This window comes from Desmodus rotundus, chromosome 5, assembly GCF_022682495.2.
Source record: "Desmodus rotundus isolate HL8 chromosome 5, HLdesRot8A.1, whole genome shotgun sequence".
Classification (NCBI taxonomy): Eukaryota; Metazoa; Chordata; class Mammalia; order Chiroptera; family Phyllostomidae; genus Desmodus; species Desmodus rotundus.
The window spans coordinates 46,951,785-46,963,880 of NC_071391.1; the positions used below are offsets into that span (position 1 = coordinate 46,951,785).

The following is a 12,096-nucleotide window of genomic DNA, read 5'->3' on the forward strand; positions in this document are numbered from 1 at the left end:
CACGCCCATCCAGTGTGTAATGTCCCACTAGCAGGAACACTGGGGCGAAATGATCTCCTTGAACCTCAGTTTCTTAACTATAAAATGGGTTTGTACCACCAAGCCCAGGGATGGTTATGAGGATCGGGATTGTCATGGCGCAGTGTGTGGCGTGGAAAGTGCCAGCAGCCCATGTTGTAGGAGTACTTAGGCTCTGGAGTCAGACTGCCTGGTTTCAAATCTCAGGTTTCCCTTTTACTAGCTGTGTGACCGTGGGCAAGTCACTTTATCTCTCTGTGCCCCAGTTTCCCCTCCTGTAAAATGGAGCTGAACACCTCTGGAATTGCTATGGGGATCAAAGAAGGTCATGTTTTAAAACACCTAGCACAGTGCCTGGCACATAGTAGGGGCTCAAGAAATAACAAGCACCATCCCTCCCTCTCCTCCACCATCCCAGAACTGTAGAATGGCAGAGCTGAAAAGATCTGATTAGTCACCACTTAAGCCGCTGTTCCCAGTACTCACAGGGAAGCTGAGACCAGGGAAGGACAGGAGTGGCCAGGGAACCTGAGCGGGAATCCAGGGTGCTCGGGTTCTAGCCCAGAGCGAAGTTCCCTGGCGTCTGTTTCCCCCGGAGGCGGACAGTCAAGGCCGGTCGAGCCAGGTCTGGCCACGCCTCCTCCCCGCCCCTTTGCTCTCGGCGCGGGGCGCTTGGAACGCTTCGGGTTGAGCTGCAGCCGCCGCCTGTGCTGCCCCTGGGTTTGTGGGTTGGCTTCCCAGTGCTGGAGCAAGTGACGTTGGGACTCAACCCCTGCTTGTGCTACACAGCCCAGGTGAGGGCTGTGAGGGCCGGGGTACAAGGTAGGTCTGCCCACTCCGGGCTTGCTGCCCCGGCGGGGTTCTGGGCTAAGTCTGTGTGTGTGATGGGGGCAGTGCATAAGAGATTAGAGTGGGCAATGTGTATGTGCTGGGTTGTATGTAGTTAATGTGTGGTGTGTGCGTGGTGTGCCCAGTGTAACCAGGGGATCGTGGTGTGTGTCAGAGAAAATGTGTGCGGTCCTTGTCTATAGCCGTCGGTGACTGTGCCAAGGTAACCCAGGGGTTCCGTGTGTGTGTGCGTGTGTGTGTGTGTGTGTGTAGGCTCTACGCTAGGGACCATGGCACATCTGTGCACACATGTGTGTTGTGTATGCTGTGAGATGTGCGTTTGGCGTGTGGCACCTCCATGGCCCCGTGAGGTGTGCTGGGCCAGGTAAGGGAGGCGGGAAGCATTTATTCAGCTGTTTCCACTGACAGAACGATTCCCTTGATCCCAGGGTGGTTCTGGCTCTTCCGGCACCCGAAAGGGCTTGTGAGAGTACAGGCTCACCCCTGAGCTGGGTAGAAGAAGTGCCAACAGCCCCATGCTCTTCCTCATATGCACACAAAGCTTCTTTGAGGTCTCATTTTTCACCTTTCAAAATTCATGTGGATTTTGCATTTCTCTCTGTAATCTTTCTGCATTTATTTTAATGTAAAAATATCATTCTGGTAAGTTGCCATCCAGTGAGCCGACGCTAGCCTCGGTGATGAGCAGGTTTGTCCTCCGTGGGGGCCCTCCGGCACCTGTAGAGTATGAACCCTGCCTGTCCTCCGAGCTGGGGCCGCAGGACAGAGACTTCCCCGCGGGGTATGGATGTGTGGCTGTGCTGGGCGTGCATGGGTGCAGCACAGTTGTGTGGTGGGAAGCTGGAGTTGTGTAAGGCCACCTGCACTGTGTATGAAGGAAGAGGTCACAGTGGTGTGTGGGGGGGGGTGTCCTGCATGGGGGACAGTGGTGGGATCTGTCTTGGTCATTTCTAGTGCAGGGGCAGGGCAGCTGACTTCTGGGGAGGAGCCCTGACCAACAATGAGGTTCTCACTTTCGCCCCACTGGCTGGGCAGGAAGAGGCTGCTGGACCCCAGAGGACCACAGGGGCAAGGGTTCCCAGAGCAGGCAGCCACCTGGGACGTTGAGGTCGTTGTGTTATCCAGGCTTGGTTTAAATCCCAGCTCTGGCACTCTCTACGAGGAGGACTTGGGGTAAAATCTCTCTGTGCCTGAGTTTCTTCCTTGATGAAATGGAGACATCAATTGTACTTGCCTTGTAGGGTTATTGTGAGAACTGAGTTCCTGGATATAAAGTGCTTGGCACAGTCTCCAGCATAAAAACCCTTAACAGCTGGCAGTAAATCTGTGTAATAACGATGGAGTCCCCCCAGGAGTGGGCTCCTGCCTGCCCGGGAACCCTCAGTTCCCGCAGAAGCAATGATTTCCCATGAGCCAGGCAGACGGGAACCTGAGAGCCCCCAATTAAATATGTCTGGGGTACCCATTCCCGACCCCAGGCTCTATAACTGTGAAACTCCCAGTGCCTGTCTGGCTTCTGGGAAGATGCGGTCTGTAGAGGGAAGATGTCCATCTCTGGCAGGACCTGGGATGGGGCGTGGGAGAGAGGCTGGGGGAGAAGTGGGGGCAGCCACGGGCTTGGGTGGGGGCCTCTCTCTTCTGACAGATACCAAAGGAACAGAAAGTGCTGGCCCATGCCCTGCGTGAGTGTGTGTTTGGGGGCTGGTAGGAGCAGGGCCACCCTCCTCCTGGAACGAGGAAGTCAAGGCAGGCTCTGGGAGCTGGATGAGGCTGCGAGGTCGGAGTTAGAGCAGGTGGAAGTGCCTGAGCTCCAGGCCAAAGGGGACCAGGAAAACCCTTGGGCTGGGCTTCACTTTGTGGGGGAAATATGTGCATTGGCAGAGCAAGAGCCCTTGTTCCTGGTGACTTTTTCGGGTCAGTTTAGAGAAGGTGCCCAGAGGCCTCAGAGGAAAAGGGGACATAAAAGGCAGTGCTGGGAGCTGTGGAAACATTTGCGGAGGGCACCTAAATATATCCACTGTGGTGGCGGGGTGCTGTGAAGGGCTGGTGGCGAGGCTCGGCCAGGCCAGAGGCAGACCACCGTCCCCACTGTCCCCAGGCAGGGAGGCACCTGCTTGGCCAGGAGGCACTGAGGGCAACTCCAGGAGGTCTGGAGGAAATAACCCTATGGGGTGGCAGGTGGCCTGGCCCAGCCCCGACTGGGAAGGTGACAAGGCCAGCTCTGTCTTCTCAGCTTTCAGGGAGGAGGGACAGAGTGATGCTGGTGTCGCTTCTGGCCCGGCTTTCCTTCAATCCACAGTCCCAGCCATGACTGTTTATGATTCTATAGCCTTCCTCCTAAAAGCTGATAATCTCAACGCAAATAGTCTGTGTCTACAACCCAACTCCCACTTTCTGTCCTGCAGCTGTCACATCCCCTGACTCCAGGTCACGTGTTCAAGGACTCTGACCCCCGCTCTGGCAGTCCGACACTCTCAAGCTTAAAACTTCCAGGGAAGCTTCACTAGGGGTCACTGTGCAGAATCATTTGAGAAGCCCCAGGAACGATCCCTCCACAGCCAGCCACAGCCACCATGGCTCCGCTGGGGTGAGGGAAGTTCCCTGGTGAAATGTCCCCATGCTCCCTGGGTTGGGTGACAGTGAACCCCAAGGCCCCTCCTCATCCAAGGCAATGGAGGTGCTTGGAGTAGTTTGTGGTTCTCAGGGGAGGGTAGCCCAGGAGAGGGAAAGATTAGGACCCGGACTGTCACCAGTCCCCTCAGGAAAAGGGAAGTGTAGGGTCACCCAGTTCCTAGAGGGGACAGGGAGAGGAAGAAGGGGCTGAGGAGGCCCCCAAGGCAAACCTCGCTCTGTCTGAGAGACTCCAAACACCTGAGGTCGAGGTATTAGCAGCGTCATTCACGCACGGCCCTGTGTGAACTCCGTGAGGGCTGGGGAGTGCAGTCTGATGGCCAGTCCCAGTTTCAGCTGTGTGACTTTGGACAAGTCACGGTCCCTCTCCAGACCTTGTTTTCCTCATCTGGCCAGTGGACACACAGGACTACAATGCCCTGACCTCTCTGTGCCATCACTGAGGACATCAGCGCTGCTGCGAAGCGCCCGGTCTTTGGACCAGTCTGTGAACACTTGTGAATGAGTGAGGAGTGAATGAGCAAATGCAGGATCACATGAAGCGACGTGAAAATACAGCATTAGGCACATCTCCCTCCCCCCGCCCCCACCCCACCTCAGCCCACACGTGAGAAATTGATCTCAGAAGTAAAAGAACTGGGGCCCTTGTCCTCTGGAAGAAGCCAGGATGGGCTGAGAGTTTGAGAGACTGGGTGAGGGGTGGGAACCCCTGGGCGTCAGCCCTTGCCCACAGGGGTTTACTGCCTCGCCCTGGGCCCCCAGCAGCAGGCCCATGGATTCACAGTACTCTCCTCCATTATTTCTCCATGGTCATCGCCCACCCCACCCCCAGCCCCTGAGCTGATGATTAGAGGAAGGAACACTGTAGCTACAGAGGGCCGCTGTGGTAAGCAGGAACCCCCAGGGGGTTGGTGGAAGAATAGAGGCCAGAAGGGCCTTGGAGCCCCTGGCCATGTGAGGCAGGCTGGTGGAGGGAGGGGTTTGGGTACATTCTGGGCTTCTTCCCCAATGCAGTTGTCAAACCCCATTAAATCTGCCTCCCAAATATCTCTGCAGTAGTCCCCTTGTCTCCACTCCTTTGGGTGCCTTTGGCCCAGCTGTAGAATCCTCACAGCCTCCCCTCCTCCAGCCCCATTCCTGCCTCCTTTTTACTTTGGCTGCCAGGAAGCTCAGTCACCACCTTAGACTAGGTTTCTGCTACTGTTTTTTTCTGTCCTGTGTCTAGTAGGATCCTGTGGCATATGTGGGTATTGTCTGAGCTCCTTCATGGACAGAGTTGTAAATTCTAAAGCAATCAGCAAGTAAAATCTAGTGTTTCCCAGATTGTTAGGAGGAGAGCCACTGGCTCCTTGGAATTTTCACTTCGTTGCCTCTCCCACACACTGCCCCCAGCCCAGACATGGAGACACTGCTGCTGGACGGGGCAGTGCGCTGGTTCAGAGCGTTGTTCAAATCCCGGCTTTGCCACTATCAGCTGTAAGAACCCTGGACACGTTACTTAGCCACTCAGAGTGCCTCGTGTCCCCATCTGTAACATGGGGCCAGTAATGGCATCTACCTTGTAAGGGTGTGTGAGGATTTAATGAGACGGTATAAGCACCGTGGTAAACACTGTGTGCTTGCCAATATAGGTGGTTATTACCTGAATGGCTCTTAGCCATCCTGGGAGGGCCTGGGACGAGTGGCCAGCTCTGTATGGAATGTTCTAGACCAGTGCTTCTCAAATGTCAGTGTACACAGCAGTCCCTGAGGTCTGAGTCAGCAGGTCAAGGTGGAGCCTCCGAGTGCATTCCTGACATGCTCTCGTGTGATGCCAGTGATTCTGAGCAGAGTTCACGCTCAGTCTGTGCGTGAGGACTTCGGTCAGGCTGTGGCTGGGATCCACTGCAGAGACCCAGGGGCTAACGGAGAGGCCTGGGACTGGGGACCCCCACGCGCAACCCGAAGCTCTGAGGCGGCTGGACCCTGAGCTGAGTCCGAGACCAGGGTGCTCTTCTTCACCAACAAGTCACCAGCACTCAGAAGAGCTCCCTGGGTTCAAGGAGTGAATGAACCAGAAGTCTAGTGAAGGAAGGGCCCTGGGAGGCGGTGGTGGCTCCGTGGCTGTGCTCCCTCTGCCTGGAGATGGCCCTGCCCTCTAGAACTCCGCTTCCCCATTCTGCCCTTTGAGCTTCCAAATCCAAGGTGGTTAATTAGCCGAAAGCCTCGCTTTAAGCTTGTGACAAACAGGGCTGATAGCTGGCTGGACAGGTCAGGGACCACACTCCCAAAGGGACCTCTGAGCATTCTGGCTGGGGCTTGTGCAGGATGGCTGAGGGGGAAAAAACTGAACGAACCATCTGCGTTGTTGGTAGCCCTTTGGAGAGAGCCGAGGAAGGGCCTGGGCATCCAAGGACTCAGTTCTTCCCCTGCGTCTCTTTCCTGGTCTGAAAGCTTCAGAGAAGCTTGCTGCTGAGCTGCACGCGGACGCATACTCGTGTGGGTGCACGTGTGCATGACGGGATTTGGGTGCTTCCAGGTGTGGCAGGTGCCTGAGCATATGCACGTGCGTGGACCTGTGTGGGTTACGGGGAGCTGCGTCGGGGCCTGGGTGTGCTGTGCACGCACCCCTGCAGGATTATGCCCATGGGCACGCCTCTTCCCTTTTCTGCGAGGTCTCCGTGGCCCCTCCGTGCTTTCCTGCGATGGTAAACAGCAGGCCCCAGGCTCTGGACAGAACTACAGAGTGTCCAGGTTGCAGAGAAGGAAAACTGAGGTACAGCAAGAGGGACCAGCTTCCGCCTGTCTGAGGGGCCACCAAGCGTGCTGCCTGCAAACATGAAGTGACAACAGCGCCCGTCGGGACCTGATCTGAATCCCAGAGGTACTGAGGCTCTTCCATCAGATCAGGGCCAGGCTGTCTCAGACAGAGGGCTCAGGATAGCATTTTCCTCCTGGCTTCCAGAAGCAGCAACGGGCCGCTGGGCAGTGGCCTTGGGTGCCCGGATGTGTGAGACACTATTTCTGTCAGCCCATGGCTCACAGAGACCCTTCTCAGCCCTTGACTCACATGGACAGGAATAGCTCCATTCTGCAGCTAGGGACACCAAGGTTCAGGAAGCGGTGAGACCCACCCAATAAAGTGACCCGCACTGTACTGTGAGCCCAGCCCAAGGCCAGGAGGGGGGACCCGGAGACCCAGCTGGCAGTGGCTGCATGGGGGCAGGGCTTGCGGAGGCAGGGTTCTAAGGTCAGCCTGGCACAAGGTCGGTGAGCAGCATGCAACAAGGGCATGTGCTTGACCTCTGTACGCCGCTGAGGGGCTCTGGCTGTGACTGACAGCATGAGGGTGGCTGTGGAGGGGCCAGTGCCAAAAGGCAGCAGAGGGTCTGAGGACCTCTGGAGGGCTTTGGGGGGTGGGAGGACACACACCAAACCCCCTCCCCACACCCACCTCCCAGGAGCCTACACGCAGGGCTGAGCTGGGAAAGCTGACTTAACCCTCTAACCCGCCCTCCTGCTCTTGTCTAACGGCTTTTTTTCCTGGGGAAAATCGAGAGCCTGCAGTGACCATGAACCCCGCAAATCTACGGCATCTGGGCAAGCCTGGGATTGTGGCAAGAATTGCCTAGCCCTGGCTGGTGTGGCTCAGTGAGTTGAGCAGCAGCCTGCGAACCAAAAGGTCAAGGGTTTGACTGGGTTGGGGCACATGCCTGGGTTGCAGGCCAGGTCCCCAGCTGGGGGCATATAAGAAGCAGTCAATCAATGCCTCTCTCACAAATCAATGTTTTTCTCCCTCTCTTCCTCCCCCTCTTCCCCTCTCTCTCTCAAAAAAGAATTGTGTAGCCTGGGAAAACAAGGCCTGTGAACTCAAGGTTTGCAGCCTCCTCAGGAGTAGGCATGTATGTGCATGTGTGTATGTCCCATGCTGAGGCACAGGCACAGGAAAACATACAGTGGTGCAATTATAAATACGTGTGAGCGCGTGTGCAACCCTGGGTCAGACCCTACACCCTCTACCAGCTGGAGGACCTGAGGTCGGAGACAAGCAACCCTCACAGTCCCTCAGGCCTGCTCCTCCTCCCCAGGCTTGTCCCTTCCCATCTCTCCCTCCTCACCGTCTCACCTCTAGGACAGAGGAGGGGCCGCCAGCTTGTTGGGAGCAGAGTTGTCTTTGTCTTTTTTGAAGAACTGGTTCTGTGGAATTTCCATCTATTTCCTGTCAGAGGTCAAGGGCCTGCCCTGAGCACTGCCTCAGGGCCTTACAGGCATGAAGAAAGAGGCTCAGCTAAGCAGGTTTGTTGAACGTGGGCAACCCCAGTCATCTGGGTAGCACCTAAATTTTGCAAACTGCCTTCTTTCCAATGTCTTGGTCATTCTTCATGTAGCCTTGAGATGCAGGTGCCTCACTTTCTCCATTTGACAGGTGAGGGAACCAAGGCCCAGAGAGGGATGGGACGTGCCTGAGGTCACACAGCAACACGAGCCATAGTTGACTCCAGAGCTTAGGCTTAGGGGGAGTAGTTTCAGCCTTCTAGGGCTTAGAGAATAAGAACTGGAAGTTGGGGCAGGCTGGGACCACCAGGTAGGCCCAACAGAGGAGCACCCCATACACCTTTACCAGGAGCAGGCTGAGGGCACAGACTGCCCCCTCACAGGCCAACAACACTCTGCCGTGAGGCTCAGCCCTTAGTCCACCCTTGTGCACATGCCAGAGGACAGGGCAGGAAGGGGAACAAGGACACCTTTGCCTTACTGTGCGATCCTGACAAGTCCCTCCCCTTCTCCGGTCCCAAGGCCCTCTCTTGACATTGGAACTTTGGGGTTGATTGGAGGATGCACTCCCTCTCCGAGCCTACAGAGGGGGCTTCTGCAGGGCCTTGCGCAGAGGGCAGGCCCAGGATGCTCCATGGGGAAGCCCTGGTGGTCCTGAGCTGAGGCCTGTGCCTAAGGAGCCGCTAGCCTTGGTGTCTGGCCTGCTGCTGAGACCAGCCAAGACAGGACCTGACACAGAGTGGGGGCTCAGGGCCAGGGGTCTCCTCCAGGCTGGGCAGGAGGTGGTGGTGTGCAAAGAGGATCCAGCAAATCCCCGTGGTGCCTGTCTAGCCTGTCTGAAATTGCAGCTCCCTGGCCCTCTGCCCCTTACCCTGCCTATGTTCCTCTATAGTTCTTACCGCTATCTGACTTGCTATATATATGCACATTAACCAGAATAAGCTAGTCTCCACTGCTGGAATGTAGGAGCTGTAAAGACAAGGACTTTGTTTTGCATCCTCAAGTGCCTTGAACATCACCTACACGGAGTAGGTGCCCAATAAGTACCTATAAAAGAAGGGGAGGAGGAGAAAGAGGAGAAGGACAAGGACTCATCTCATGGATGGGAGGGGCCTTCCAAGCCACCATTGGCTAGAGCCAGAGGAGCTAAGGGAGGGGATGGCGACCAGGCTCAGATTTTTCCCCCAGGACACCTTCCGTCTGAGGAGCCATCCTCCGTCCCTGGGGGGAGGAGGTGGCATCTGGCCCCACACAGTCAGAGCTACAAGGGTCTGGCCTCTCTTAAGGGACGTTCCAGTCACTGCTGAGAAAACCTGGTTAATTGTTCCCCATGAGAGCGATGAGCAGGGCCAGGACTCTGTCCAGACTCGAGAAAGGCCAGCAGAGGGCTGCCGGTGGGGTGGAGAGAAGGAGGAGACAAACCATCATCCCACGAGTGCCTACCCTGTGTCAAGCCCTGGTCCTTAACTGTGATTTCACTCAATGCGCCCCACAGCCCTCAGGCCTGAGTTGATGAGCATGTTCAGGGTAAAGTGACAGCTCGCAGCTGGTTAAGGGCTGAGTCAGCCTTGGTATTAGGGACTTGAGTTTGTTTGTGTGTTCTTGAGATTTGGGTCCCAGCCCTGCAGCTGGCAAGTTACTTCCCCTCCTCAGATGTCTCGGTTTTCTCATCTGCTGCCTTCTGAGACTTCTGTGGGATATGCACGTGACAGTGTGTGACACAGGAACTGGCTAGCAGTAGGGGCTGTTCTGGGAGTCAGAATCTGCTCCAGCACTTCACAGACCAACGGGGAACTCACCGACTCCTGGGTGAGTGTTCTGGGTCAATGCTGCGCGGATGCCTGAGCCCCCACCTCCTCTCAGAGCTCCCTACACAGTCTGCTTGCAGCCATCCTGGCTCCTGTGAGACTGGACTAGGAGCAGGAGCAGACCTGGGGGATCTTCCTCCCTTCCTCTGCCTGATTGTGCCTGGGGCCTGCAGGCTACGCAGCTGGGAGGGCGGAGGTGACGCAGACCAGGAGACCCGGCTGGGCAGGCCGCAGTGAAGGAGTGGAATAGTGGCGGCGGGATTGGCAACCACACCGGCCTGGGTTTGAGTTCTGAGTGGCACAGGACACTTTTTCACTCGGAGCCTCCATTTCTTACTCTGTAATGTGGGGAAAACAGTGATCTCCCCCGACTATCTGAAAACTGTGAAGCGCTGGGTACTCGCAAGGGTCCCCTCGCAGTGGGGTCAGCGGTAGGAGAGGCTCCGATGATCAGGCAGCCAGGTGGGAGCCCATAGAGGAGATGCTCGGGAAGCTCTGGCCTCTGCGTCCCAATTTCATGTCAAGAGAGCCTGAAGCTGACCCCATGTGACCAGTGGGGAAAGTGTGTCCCTGAGTCAAGGTGTGACTTGTTAAAGGGGAACAAAGCAGAGAAATGAGTGTATCTGGGGGAGCGGGGGTAAGGTTTCTGGGGTTTCCATTGCCTTTCAACTCCACTGACACCACCACTGGGGCAAAAGGAAGCAGTACAGCCTGTGGGACAGGCCCTGGCCCCTTAAAGACATCTGGGATTCGCATCTCTTGCCAGCCCTAGAACAGGTGCTAAGCCAGTTCAAGGCTAGTCTCTCCACGCCCCTGTTATCAAATGAGGTGATAGATGAGAAGGCTCTTTGCAAACTGTAAAGTGCACTGCCTCTGATGGGACATCCGCATGAGTGTGAGAGCCCTTGGGTGTGTATGCGGGAGTGCGACTGTGCAGCTTGTGAGTATGTGTGCACACACGTGTGCAATGTGTGTGTGTGCCCATTCCCCTGGCTTTTTGAGGGGGCGGGAGGGGAGATGGATTAACTCCACACTACCCAAGGCTCCCTGTTTGGCTCGGGCTTTTCTCCTCTAAACTTCTTACAGTCTTTTTTTGTGTTTCCTCACTGTTTCTTAGTTTACCAGAAAGGGACTGGGCCATAGCCCGGAAACCTAGCAATTGTCTCCCCCCACCTCCCCCCACCCTCGCCTCATCCTGCGGCTGTCCCTGGAGGCCCAGCTGCCGAGCCCTCCAGCACAGCCCAGTCGCAGGGCTGGTGGCTTGCCTGGCTCCTCTGCGCAGCCCACCTGCCGTCCGCTTTTCCCTTCAAGGCTCTGCGCTGGCTGCTCTCACATCTTGTCCCATTGGCTCCCCTCAACACCTCAGCGCCGCCGGGAGGTGCTCTTATTATTCCCAATTTACAGGCAAGGAAGTGAAGTCTCAGTGAGAGGAAATGGCTTTCTCAGAGTTAGCCTGCCAGCTAGTAGCAAAGCTGGGATTTTAACTCCTGCCTAACTCCAAAAACTTGAACCTTAGCTGTTGTGGCATACCTGGCAGGCATGTATGGGCTGGGTGGCTGAATGAATAAATGAAAAACAAATGAATAAATCCCTTGGTCAATATTGAGTTGAAAAAGATGGTAAAGTGATATTAACAATGGGTACCATTTATTGAGCACCTGCTATGTGCTAAGTGCTTTGCATAAAAGCACATGCAGCCAAGATTACTGTTATCTCCATTTTGCAGTCAGGGAGGCAGAGATTCAGAGAAGTTAAAACATCTCGTTCAGTGTGAGACCTGGGATGCCAATTTGTCCTTCCTTGGGGCGGGGTGGGGGGGAGTGTAGTCAGCAGAGACTGTGTCAGGTCCCCATTGCAGCAGAGACCAGTCAAGATTCTCAGGAAGCTGTGTCTGCAGGGCCCTCCCCAGTGACTCTCCACCCGGACCCCTCCCATCTTGGGGCCATTTCCCCATTTGTCTCTGAAAGGGGTTTCTATTTCAGTCTGGGGTAAGGATCTACTGTCCCAGCTCCGAGTCTTCTTCCTCTGACTGTTGACATGTCTAGTAAGGGCAAGTGTCTTGACCTGGGCTTGTGGAGGTGTCCTCCTGTTCCCCCTGCCCAAGGACCAGCCTGTCATTAACAGCTCCCATAGGAGAGCGGGCCTGTGCAAGATGCCGTGCGGGTCTCTGGGGCTGGCCCAGGGACCTAGGGCCAAGCTGATCCAGCCCCCTGCTTAGAGAACTCATGGGCTGGGCCTGCTAAGTCAGTAGTAGTCGAGGAGGAGCCTGGCATCCTGACTCCCATTGTAGAGCTTGTTTTCATGGCCCAGGATGGAACTGGGGTTGCTCTGCAGCCCCAGGAAATAGGTGACCCATGGCATCTGGAAGGCAGATCCATGTGCAGAGTGAAGGATGACATTTTCTCTGTCGTGCCCGTGGAACGGGAACCAGCCATTCAGGTCACACTGAAGTTTTCTGAGTGCCTCCTGTCGGGGGGTGGGAGGCACACTCTGCACAGGGAAAAGGAGTCAGGTGTTGAAATGAGAGCTAGGTTTG

The 12,096-nt window shown here is 56.0% G+C and overlaps 1 protein-coding gene across 9 annotated transcripts in view; it reads left to right on the plus strand.

Moving 5' to 3' along the window:
- Positions 1–709: 709 nt before the first annotated feature.
- P2RY6 (pyrimidinergic receptor P2Y6) overlaps positions 710–12,096 on the plus strand; it is a 33,728-nt gene continuing 22,341 nt past the window's right edge. For 3 of the 9 annotated variants that reach the window (XM_053925611.1, XM_053925612.1, XM_053925609.1), the window contains exons 1-2: positions 726–840; positions 6,153–6,361. The gene's annotated coding sequence lies outside the window, so the exon portion shown is untranslated. Of the gene's footprint in view, positions 841–6,152; positions 6,362–9,411; positions 9,562–12,096 lie in introns of those variants that run through there. The other 6 variants (XM_045182063.2, XM_045182066.2, XM_071221453.1 and 3 more) reach the window with 5 other exon arrangements.